The sequence below is a fragment of the Chrysochloris asiatica genome, unplaced genomic scaffold, assembly GCF_000296735.1.
Source record: "Chrysochloris asiatica unplaced genomic scaffold, ChrAsi1.0 scaffold00330, whole genome shotgun sequence".
In the NCBI taxonomy this organism is placed as follows: Eukaryota; Metazoa; Chordata; class Mammalia; order Afrosoricida; family Chrysochloridae; genus Chrysochloris; species Chrysochloris asiatica.
The window spans coordinates 951739-964269 of NW_006408848.1; the positions used below are offsets into that span (position 1 = coordinate 951739).

At 39.9% G+C, this 12531-nt stretch overlaps 1 protein-coding gene across 1 annotated transcript in view; it reads right to left on the reverse strand.

Annotated features, from left to right (window-relative positions):
• The window catches only part of EPB41L4A (erythrocyte membrane protein band 4.1 like 4A), a 376777-nt gene that overhangs the window by 26208 nt on the left and 338038 nt on the right, over positions 1 to 12531 (reverse strand). The window lies entirely within an intron of this gene.

Here is a 12531-nt window from a genome sequence, read left to right on the forward strand (position 1 = left end):
GACAGGTACCAGAAATAATTTCCATATTTTTAAATAGAAAACTAGAGGCACACAAAGTTACATGCATAGACACACACCATGCTGGTTAGGGTTGCTCACATGTTTAAGAGGGCCTGAAGACTGTAAACTCAGTGTTGTCAGGGGACAGGCAGAGATTACAAATGAGGGAATACGAAATCCCGGGTGGGGACTGCGGGAACTGGACACGGCATTTGCCATGTGAGAGATAGGACTAGTGTTGAAATCCTCATTTAAAAAAAATAATCTAGGAATCTATTATTTTAAGTGAATCTTTCTAATCTTTTAAGTATTGGCATTAATTCTGAATTTAAGACACTACATGGGCTTAAGTGAATCCTGGTGGTGCACTGGTGATAGTGCTGAGCTGCTACCCAAAACGTCCACATGGTTTGAACCCACCAGTGGCTCCATGGGAGAAAAGATCTAGCAATCAGCTCTCAGACAGATTACAGCTTAGAAAACCTTCTGGAGACAGTTTTGCTCTATCTTATGTGGACGTAGTGGTTATGAATCGGGCTGCGAACCTTAAGGTCAGCGGTTCGAAACTACCAGCTGCTCCGTGGGACAAAGATGAGGCTTTCTACTCCTGTAAAGATTTACACCCTTGGAAACCCTGTCCAGGGTCGCTATGGGTCGGAACTGACTCAACGGCACTAAACAACAACAAGAATGTGGACTCTGAAGCACAGGATCGGTGGCAGTTCAAACCCACCAGCTGCTTCTTGGAAACCCTAGAAGGGTCGCTAGGCGTCGAAACTGGCTTGAAGACACTTAACAACAATAACATAGGGTCGTTATGAGTTGGAATTGACACGATGACACCCAACAACAAAACGCTACCAAGGCAAGCCACTTAGTATAGGCTGTGGGGTGCATGTCTAGAATTGCTTACAAATACAAATATGCGGATGGCTGAAAAAAAAAAATCATTTCACATATAGCTAAAATGGAGATAATGTTAAGCAAGTTCAAGTTGAAAAGAGTAGTGAGAAAATATTTTAATCTCCATAGATGAAAGGGAAATTGTGTTAGTTTGAAATTCTCCGACACTCAGCAAGCTTTTGAACGGTGTATATTTCCTCAATAAAGCCTACACTTTAATAGGATATAATCATGATAGTTCTCATAGATTTAAGAAGATTCTCCCCGCCTCTCCTGACATGTACAGAGGAAGTTAAAATTGAATATATATTGCTACAGGCTGTAATATTAAAAATATCTGAAGAAAAATATGAGAAGGTAGACTATCTAAAGTGATAATTCTTAATCATTCTCTAAAAAAGAACTCTTTTGACAATTACATATATCCATGTTGTTGTTAAGTGCCACTGAGTCAGTTCTGACTCATAATGACCCTGGATAGGGTTTCTGAGGCTTTAAATCTTCATGGGAGTACAAAGCTTCATCTTTCTCCAACACATATATATACGTGCATGCATACACATATGTACATGTATATATTTGTTGTTGTTGTTAAGTACTGTGGAGTCGGTTCCGACTCATATTGACCCTGCACAGGGTTTCTGAGGCTGTAAATCTTTATGGAAGCAGAACGCCTCATCTTTCTCCCGTGGAACCGCTGGTAGTTTTGAACTGCTGACCCTGAGGTTGGCAGCACGACATGTATATATAGAAGCACTCATATGAAGGGGCTTCAAAAAGATCATGGAACCATCCTGAGGCCACCAGAAGAACTAGATAAAATGTGCCCAGATACCACTGCCAAATGTTCTGAAAGTGACCACATTAGAAGTTTCTGGATAAAGTTGGAGAAAATGTGGAACCAAATGCAAAACCATAAAAAAATACCAGGTTTACTGGTCAGATAGAGACTGGTGGAACCCCAAGACTATGACCTTTGGTCACCCTTCAGGTCTGGAACTGAACTCACCCCCGTATCTCAATTTTCAGCTAAGCAAAAGAAAGGTATATTAGGGGCAACAGCACTAGTGGGGTATGCACACCACAGAATGGTCAACTGTTCAAGATCAAAAAGGCAGCATTTACCTAAGGCAAAATTCAAAAGGGTGGTGAAGGACGGAGGACTGAAAACAAGAAACACAAGGAAGAAGTGGGATGTGATGTTATACTGAAAAGATTATAATTATTGAGATGAAGCAAAATGTATGATTTGTTAAAAGTAAAACTGATGATCTTCATGACTCTGAGACCAGAAGTACTAGAGGGCACCCAGTTACCACTACCAACTGCCCTGGAAAGGATCACATTACAGGATCCTGGATAAAGTGGCAGAAAATATGGAACAAGACTCAAAAATATTTCATAATAATAATAATAATAAAGACTGGGTTTATTGGTCAGAAACAGATCAGAAGAACCTGTGACTATGACCCTTGATCACCCTACAGGTCTGGAAAGGAACTCACCCCTTTAGCCTAATTTTCAGCCAAGCAATAGATACACTTAATAGGGATGTGCTGGTAGGGCAACAATATTAGCAAGGTATGCTCACCATGGAATGGCCATTCATTCAAAATCAAAAGGGCAACATATACCTAAGACCAACACTGAGGAGGGATAGGAAGGTAGGTGGAATGTAACTAGGAACCATAGGGAGAAAGTAGGTAATGGTTGGTACATGTAAGGGTTTGTAATCATTGAGATGAAACAAAGTGTATGATTTGTTGAATGTAAAGCTAATGATGTTCACTCAATTCATACCAAAAAAACAAAAAACACCAAAACAACTGATGATCTACTCTGTAAATCTTCATGCTATTAAAGGTTTGAAATAAAAGTTCAAGGAAACATTCCATTATCCAATACATTTTCCAAGAATTTTTAGAAGCCACCTTATATGTATATGTTTGCAGCACACTCAGAATACATATAAGGGGACATCAAAAAGTCTGTGGAAAAATGGAACTGAATGATAACAGAAAATTTTCACAAATTTTCTGAAGCCCCCTTGTATGTATATGCGTGTATAAAATGTAAGCACACATACACAATTCTTCATGGCTAGAACTACCAATCATTTTGTGGATCATGCAATAGTCAATAGGCCCCCAAGGCCTGCTGATAGGGCTGATTTTGTACTCCCAGTACTAAATGATTGAGTGACCCAGGGTTATGAAGAGACAGTCAGTCAATGGGAAGGCACCAGTCTGGCAAAGTAAGGTCTTACCCTCCCATAGGATCCTATACCTGGTACTGACAGGGCTAAGTTACACACAAAAAAAACAGGCATCTTAACTGAGCATTTTTGTCTTTTAGATTACAACTTCCATTGTGAACTGAACAGTTCATTAGAAAAGCAAAGTTTTGCAACACTCACTTTTTTTTATCAGGAAGCCAGAACCTTTCAATATTTCTAAAAGATCACATCTACTGCCAAGACTGAGGCCCAACTTATACAAACACATTTGTTGTTGTTAAGTGCCGTCGAGTCGGTTCCGACACATAGCGACCCTGTACAGGGTTTCCAAGGGTGTAAATCTTTACGGGAGTAGAAAGCCTCATCTTTCTCCCGCAGAGCGGCTGGTAGTTTCGAACTGCTGACCTTAAGGTTCGCAGCCCATACTTCTCCTAAAAAGTAGACTTGTCAAAGGAAACACAGCTAGTATATGTTCATTTTCTTTGTTGAATTTAGCTGGTTACTTTGTATTTGAATTTTAGTCTCATATTAAAATTTAAAACACCTGAGACACAAGCACACATATTTGTTATACCTTGCTAGTTATAAGGACTAAATCGGAAAGGATTTCAGACTGTGGAACACAGCAATAACTTATTTTTTTAACTGAAAAGTCAAAAGTGAGGAGCTGCTGCCTGCAGTGAAACCCTTTTAGTCAGTATCATTGTGGTTTCTTGTCTCAAAGACAGATGCCCTCTGCTGGTGATACTGTTTCATGAATATTCTAACAGGTGCATTAAAAATGAAAGGCTCACTGGAGAGTCACAACAGAAGCATTTTCCTGAGTAATGGGTGGCATGATAGCCTTCGTCTGTAATGAAGTTTGGAATTACACCCTTACAAAAGGCTGCCAGTTAATGATCCCTCATTACAAGCATGAAAGTGTCATTTCTTCCATTGCTGAAATACTCCTGAAAACCCTGGTGCTCCTAGGAAAGGAAAACTCCTTACACCTTGGAAGCAAAAGTATTGTAACACTCAAACCTTCAGAGGCAGGGCTCACCTATTTTATTTATGAATGGGTAAATTAAGACATTAAAAATCTTTAAATGACAATGAAGTATTTCCTATATGATTCTACTTTCTAAATCTCAATTTATTCTTGGATGTAGGACATAAAAGTGTTGGTTTTTGTTGTGTTTTGCTCTTGGTTTTCCTATTACATTTTAATTTTGATGTGAGTGAGGATTTATAATATGAAGAATACAAAATTACAAGCATTAAACTGACATGTTGTTGTTAAGTGTCGTCAAGTTGGTTCCAACTCAATGTGACCCTGTATAGGGTTTCTGAGGATTGGCTGGTGGGTTTAAATTGCCAACCTTGTGGTTAACAGTCCAGTACTTATCCAACAACATACTCTTTAAAAGCCAAAATGGGCCACTCCGCAGAAATCCCATACAGGGTCTCTATGAACTGACTCAATGACATTTAACAACAACAACAACAACCCACTACTATCAAGTTGATTATGAGTCACAGCAACCCAACAGGTCAGAGTAAAACTAGCTGCACCTTAGCGTTTCTCTACACGAGCCTCAACTTTCATTTTTTTCTCCCAAGGAGCTACTGGTGAGTTTGAACTGCCAACCTTACATTACAACCCATTGCTTAACCCAGGACACCATCAGAGCTCCTTTCATATGTAAAGGTGAACCTCAGAAATGGTAAATGTTTCTTTTCCCTATTTCCTGATTCAGTGCACCTGTATTAACTATAGGTTGTCTATTTCTCCGTCTACAACTAAGGAGAGTCAGTAGCTGAAGTAGGAAGTTCATCATAACAAAGCTTTTGTTTTAAATTAATGTATAAAGGGAGAAATTGCTGTAGAACAGAGCTTATTCCAACAATGTTTCAGAATAGGACAGTGCAAATGTATTTCCTCTGTGTCTTACCAAACTCCAATGGTCCACTTTTCCAGACTACCCATGCAATTTAGATTTTAACTGCAATTGACAGCTTAAAATTTACAAAAGGTTTTGAAGATGAGATGCCATATAATCATTTGATAACAATAATGAAGATAATGACTACTCCTAGTCTCTTCTTTCCTGTGTCTTCCCAATTACAGGGCTGTTCTGCTTCTCTGCAAAATTCTTCAGAGTATCAAAAAAAAAAAAAAATTCTCTCACAAGTTCTGTGGGTTCCTAATGACCCTTCCTTTACATCAATTCTCAATTTCTTTATGTTTCTCATTCACTGAAGGAAAAAACCATGTTTCATACGGAACTGAGAAGTCCTACGAAGCAAACGTATAATGAAGTTTTTAAGATGATATGAGCAATACACATTGCTTCTGAGCTCTATGTAGTCTCAGCTCTGCCATTATCCCACTTGGAGACCTTAGAAAATTGCTTACCTTTTTGGGTCAGGTTTCAGTTTCTGTATCTATAAATTACTGCAAAGATCTTTTCTAGCTCTACAACTCTCGTTCTCTACTTATGCTTTATTTCCAAATCAGACGCACTGAAGAAACTGCTATTCTTCAGCTATATCACAATATTCCAGACAAATGCTTCCTATAGTCACTCCATTGCTAAAATTAAATCTGTAGGTCCCAGCTGATTGTGAACTTGTGTTTCTCATTGATTGCACTCATTTCTGGATCACCTGCTATAAAGCAATCTTCTTCTGTTTTTCTTTTTCCAATAGTTTTTCTTCCCTGGGGAAATTTATGTTGGTTCCAGGCATCTGTCAACATTCTCCCTTAAGACTAACAAGCAAAATGTTCATTTGTTTTCCCCACCTTCTCCCACCATCAATAAATTATTCTCATTTGCTCTTAAAGGTGTTTCTGTCTCTTCCACTTATTCCTTATGCAGCCTCTAGTAAAATGAGCTACCTTTACTGCAATTTTCTTTTCAAGCCCTCCTCTATTTTCATAATTTTTTTACCTTCATTTTGTTCTCATTTCAGTAATCTTACAGAATCCCTCAGTTGTTAAGCTTTGCTACTCCACAGTCTTCTCTGTCAAATATGATTACACTCTGGATATTCTAAATCATCCTTACCAAACATCTAAACTCAGGCATGTCCTGTTAAAGTAAGAATCAGAACATGAACTTGTAGCACAGTGAACATTGTTGCCACTGGTTCTATATGAACTGCCCTTTTCATATCCACTATTTTATCTTGTTTCAGCCCCTAATGCAAGTCAAAGCAGTAGGGAATGCTTGGAAAGAAGCAGGTAACTTATGTGGGAGAAATCCCTACTGGTTTAAGTTTGCTAACAAAACACACTTTTCTATGATACTTGTTATTAAGTGCCGTCAAGTCATTTCTGACTCATAGCGACCCTGTACAGGGTTTCCAAGGAGCGACTGGTGAATTTGAATGGCAGACCTTGTGGTTCAAACCAACCTTGCGGCCCAGTGCTTTATCCCACAGCGCCACACCAGGACTCCTTCTATGATATGTTGTTGTTGTTGTTGTTGTTGTTAACTGCCAGAGAGTCGGTTCCGACTCATAGCGACCCTGTATAGGGTTTCTGAGGAGTGACTGGTGAGCTTGAACCACTGACCTCGTGGTTCAAACTGACTTTGCAGTCCAGCGCCTTAGCCTTCTATGATATAAAGGAAAATAAAATTATTCTGTGCTACTCTTATTGTTGTTGTTGGCTACCACGGAGTTGGTGGCCAACTAATTGTGACCCCATGCACTATAGGATTACATCATATTATGATCCCTAAGGTTTTCCCTGGGTGATTTAGGCAGGGAAAGGGTAGACAGATTGTTAGGGCTTTCTTCCTAGTCTGTCTTGTCTGGTAGCCCTGCTAAAACCTGATTCCATCATGTTGCAGTTCTTCAGTGCCAATGAGTTAGTTCTGACCCATAGAAACCCTGTATAGGGTTTCCAAGAAGTGGATGGTGAGTTTGAACTGTCATTGTAACATGCAAACCTCTACTGACAGGCAGGTGGTGGCTGCACATGAGGTACACTGGCTGGCAGTATAACTCAAATCACCGAGTTTACATTGAAGGTGAGAATTCGACTACTGAACCACCTTGTACAACTCTAACAACAACAAAATCCTACCAACACCATGATCTTGATTGGTCCTACCCAAATGTATCATCCCGTTAGTTGCAGAAGACAGTTTTTATTTTATTTATCTATTTTTAATTTCTGCTACAGAAGACAAGTTTCTTCATTTTTCCAAAAAGGAACATTAAAAGATCTGCAGAACAGGACTAAAGTATTCAAAACTACTATCTTAATATGTTATATTAGGATAGTAGATTCTATAAGACTTAAAAAAACTGGAAGAAACCACCACAACATTTGTGGCAGAACAAATTCATGTTAGAAACACTATTTTTCTAAAGGGAATTGCACCCCGCCCGCCTTCGCTGTCCAGGGATTTCAGAGAATACTGAGTAGTGCTCAGTATATTCATTAGTCTAATAGTATCTGCCCTTTAAACTTTTCAAAGCACATCCATTATCTTCGGGATCTTTACAAACCTCTTATGAGGAAGACAAGGCAGGTATTAGTCCACTTTGTACATGAGAAAACGGAGCTTCTGACAGTCAAGTAACCTGCTCACAGCCACAGAGCTCTTCAAAACAGGACCAGATTCATAATGTCAGCTCCCTAATTCTGTACCCTGTTCTACTACAAACACTGCTCTGCATACATAATCCGAGTGGTTTAGGATACTAACATCGCAAAATAAAATTAGGGAAAGATTTAAATGGTCCCCTGTTGCCAATTTACTTTATTCCTGCTCTTTCCTAGTTTCTCTTATTCTTTTTATCTAGAGTTACTTCCACTTTTACTCTTCTTCAAAAAACACCAGACTACTTCTTTGTGACTCCAAGCCTCCCCCCCCCATTCCTTGCCCCCGAATCTTCCACTTCAAAAACCTAAGAGCTTAGCAGCACATCAAAGCTAATGATTTAGTAATCCACAGATTCTCCCCACTGAATGCTCAAAGGGCTGCTGATTTCCATTCAATAGCACAAAAGAGTATTTTGCAGCCAGATTTCTCTGAATGTAAAGGTGTGTTTTCAAACTCAAAGCACTTTCAGGGAAAGCTGGTTCATGAAATATTTTACTCTAGTAAGTCTACTTCCTGGGTCCTCCTTCAACATACATCCTGGGCAAGTTCAGGACATGGCCCGTGGACTCAACCTATAGTGATGAAATGTCTGTCTAGTTCCTACTTGAGACTGTTGTCACTGTTAAGTGCCATTGAGTTATTTCCAACTTATAGTGACACTGTATAGGGCTTATGAGCTGTTGGTGTGTTTGAACCACTGACCTCGTGATTAGTAGTCCAGTGCTTATCCAACAGCATCACACCAGGACTCCTATCTTAGGTACTAGATTCAGAATCCAAACTAGTAGAAATTTAGACCATTAAAATTACGGAACTTTGTACTCAGTAGTTCTTAATTTGATGAATTTAATTGAGTCAATTATTTCACAAATCAGTATAAGAAAGAAATGGTACCATCGTTAAAGAAATGGTAAGCAATTTAGCTTTTAATCCTACCAGTGAATTGAAACACCGATATCAGTTCCCAGTACCAACCTATCTCTCACTATTTAGATCTTAATGAAGACCTCATCGCTTTGGGGGGTCATTTAGAAGGCCTAGGAGCCCTGGGAGTACATTAGTTATACAAATGGCAGCTAACCGAAAGACTGACGGTTGGAACTCACCAGTAGCTCCTCAGGAGAAAGATGTGATCATTTTTTCTCATAATGACTAAATTCATTACTGTAGCATCAATTCCAGCTCATAGTGACCCTACAGGACAAAGTACAGCTGTCTACTTGGAAACCTCATGGGGCATTTCTATTCTTTCCTAAGGGTCGATAAGAGTCAGAATCAACTCAACAACAATGGGAAGGAGGGTACAGAACCCTCTTAGAATCTGATAAAAGCTACAGATCCAATCTCCAGAAAAGTATAGGCTTGGAAACATACAAACAATTTTACATACCAGTAAAACCCTAGTGTGGCGCTGTGGGTTAATGCACCAGACTGCAAAGCCGTTTGAACTTCAAGGTTGGCGGTTCAAGCTCACCAACTGCTCTTCAGAAACTCTATACAGGGTTGCTATGGGTCGGAATTGACTCAACAGCACTTAACAACAACAAAGCACTAGACCACAAGGTCAGTTTGAACCACAAGTTTGGTGGTTTAGACTCACCAGCCACTCCTTGTAAACCCTATAAAGGCTCACTATGAGTTGGAGTCAACTAGACGACACTTAACAATAACAACAACAACAATGGAATTATCAGACCTCTGCAACCTACCAAGAAGTCAGAGGATAAGAATGCCTGCTGTAAAAATAACCTAATGTATGAGGTTGGTGTTGTTAAGTGCCATTGAGTCGGTTTGACTCATAGTGACCCTGTATAGGGTTTTCTGAGGAGCAGTTGGTCTGTTTGAACTATGACCCTGGGGCTCAACCCGATCTTGCAGTCCAGTGCATTATCCTGCCATGCCACACCAGGACTCCATATGTAAGGTTATGAAAGAAAAATAATGGAATATAGGACTTAAAAAAAAAAAGGCTTGGAAAATGGTGAAAAAGACTCAGCAACTCCAAAATTGGGTATAGAGTTGTATGGCTCTATACAAGGAGCTCTGCTAGCGTAGTGGTTACGAATCGGGCTGTGAACTGCAAGGTCAGCAGTTCGAAACTACCAGCTGCTCCGTGGGAGAAACATGAGGCTTTCTGCTCCTGTAAAGATTTACAGCCTCGGAAACGCTGTAAAAGGAACCGACTCCACGACACATAACAACAACATTTCCCCGAGTACTTTCACTTCGTTTGATATTTGCAGCAATTTATTCAATAAAATATAATACTTGTTGTTATTATCCCCAATTTATTACACACACCATTCATTGACTCCTATGCAGAAAATGAAAGAATAAAAACAAAATGAAGAAAAGGTTGGAAAAAAATGAAAGAAAAATATAAAGAGTAGGCATACTTAAGGAGTCCTGATGTGGCACATAAATAAGCACTGGACTGCTAACCACAAGATTGGCAGTTCAAACCCACCAGCCACTTCTTGGAAACCCTATTCAGGATCTCTGAGTCAGAACTGACAAATGATACTTAATAACAACAAAACAAAGACTGAAAAGGAAGACAAGAGAATAGAGAGAAAAGAACATATATGTGTAGAAATGGGGAAATAAGGACTTTTTCTTCCTAGATAGTATGACCAAAAAACTGGACTTCAACTTTGAGCTGGTTGTAAAAATAGGGGAGCAAATATTATCTTCTTAAACTTCAAAACCCTCAAAACTATAGGATACCCACCCAGATTAGGAAATAAACCCAAATACAAAGGCAGTGCAGAACTCCTTAAAGGGAAGTGATGCCCTCTGGTATTCTAGGAAACACATATGGAATGGCACTAACTACAGAGCCCTCAGACAGCTGGCCTGGTTAGCTCAGGACCCAAAGGTGAAAGAGGGGATGCTTACTTACATTTATAACTTTCTAAAACTGAAACTAAACAAAACAACAATCCTTGTTTCTAATATTAGTCTTCCAAAATTGGCATGGATTATGATTTATTATTATTATTATTTTTTAAACTACTGCTACTGCTTTGGACAAAGCTATTTCCTAAACATTGTTTCATTAACTTTTGTTTCTCTTCACACAAAAGAAGCAATGTTTACATTGCTATCCATGGAAACGGCAAAGCAGCTTAAGCTCTAATGGGAAGACTTTGCTAAAAGACAAAAAAACAAAACAATATCCCCAGAGAGTGGCCTCAAACCTTACAAGAAAGACTTCCTTTATGTTAACAATAACAAAAAAATCCAAAAAGAAGGAGTGGCAAAGGGAACAGCATCCCAAAGACCACACACATTTCCGAGAAAATAAAATGAATTCTGTTTTAGTTACACTGGACAAATCATAGGCTTTAAGACAAGTTTGGAAAAGTAAATCTAACCAGTGGCTGGCCCTCTCTCTAGGATACAGTGTCCTCTTCTGTGAGAGAAAGGGAGATGAGAAGCCAGATATGCCAGGGTGTGGGTACTTGTTACATCAGTGAGGAAGCATCCTGGGGCTGAATTTAGAGACCTCATTGTCAGGAAGTGGAACAGCAGCATGAAGAAGATTCTGTTTGCCTCCTGAACCAGATTCACTTGATGCCAACTAACAACATGGGTTTCTAGAGTCCTTTAGCAAAAGCACAAAGGACGGTGCAGAGAGCTCGGCTGGGTCACACTGTCAGCAGAGATAATGAAGGACACATGAGGTCAAAGATTCATTTTCCTCTCCCCAAAAGGAGCCTTTTGCACCTGTAGGAAGTCAGACATCAGGAGACCATCCTTCATCACAAACAGAAGGCACAGTGAGGCCATTAACAGGTATGCTGTTAAAACGTTCAGGGCAAAGCATTTAAATGTGGAATGAGTCATTTCTGGAAAATTTTTAAAGGCAAATAATGGGATGGAAGGATTATCACAGTGGGTAAACGGCTCCCAGAAGTAGTGTGGTGTGTCTGTACCATATTTCTCTGCACATTGTCATTTGCTGCACTAGAACTGAGGAGAGTTCATTGATGGGAATTAGAAAGCATATTTCCTCATTTGTCCCCTCTTTGCTACACACCTGAGACAGACTCTTTAGAATCTAGAATAAGCAACTTATATTATCTTATAACAATATTCCACCACCCATCTGTCTGTTTGTCACACTATGGTGGCTGGTGTGTTGCTGTGATGCTGGAAGCTATGCCCCCAATATTTCAAATACCATCCATGCTCACCATGTTGGCAAAGAATATTGAATATACCATGAGCTGCATGAACAAACACATCTCTGTTGGAAAAAAGGACAACCAGAAAGGGGCTCTCACAACCATCAAGAGAGAGGAGCCAGGAGTGGATTGTGTTTGCTACACCCTGAGAGCGCCACTGTGAACCTCTTTAATCCAGGAGACAGAGAGCAGTGACATCAGAGAACTGGCAGCAGAAAGGTGGCAAACAGGCAACAGCCTGGGCAGGAACACCAAGAACATGAGAAAGTGGGAGGGGTGGGCTTCTTGGCCCACAGAGCAAATGAAGTTGAGTGCCTTCAGGCAGGTGATTCACTTGCAGAATGGGGTACCATTTGGGCATTTATGAGCAGTACTAAAGGAGCTTTGTAAACTTGCCCAAGTAGGGTAGAGGCCATAGGACCATGTGGCTGAAGGCCGAAGCATGTCAGAAAGAGGCATGCCCATGAGCACAAGAGAGAAGAGGGACTCCAGGAGTAATGGACTATATTTGGATCCTGAATTGTACCCTGCTAACTCCCCCTATGAACTAACATGAAAGAAAAAGAAAATCAACTAACATGCTTCTTAGTTCTTAGAAGTG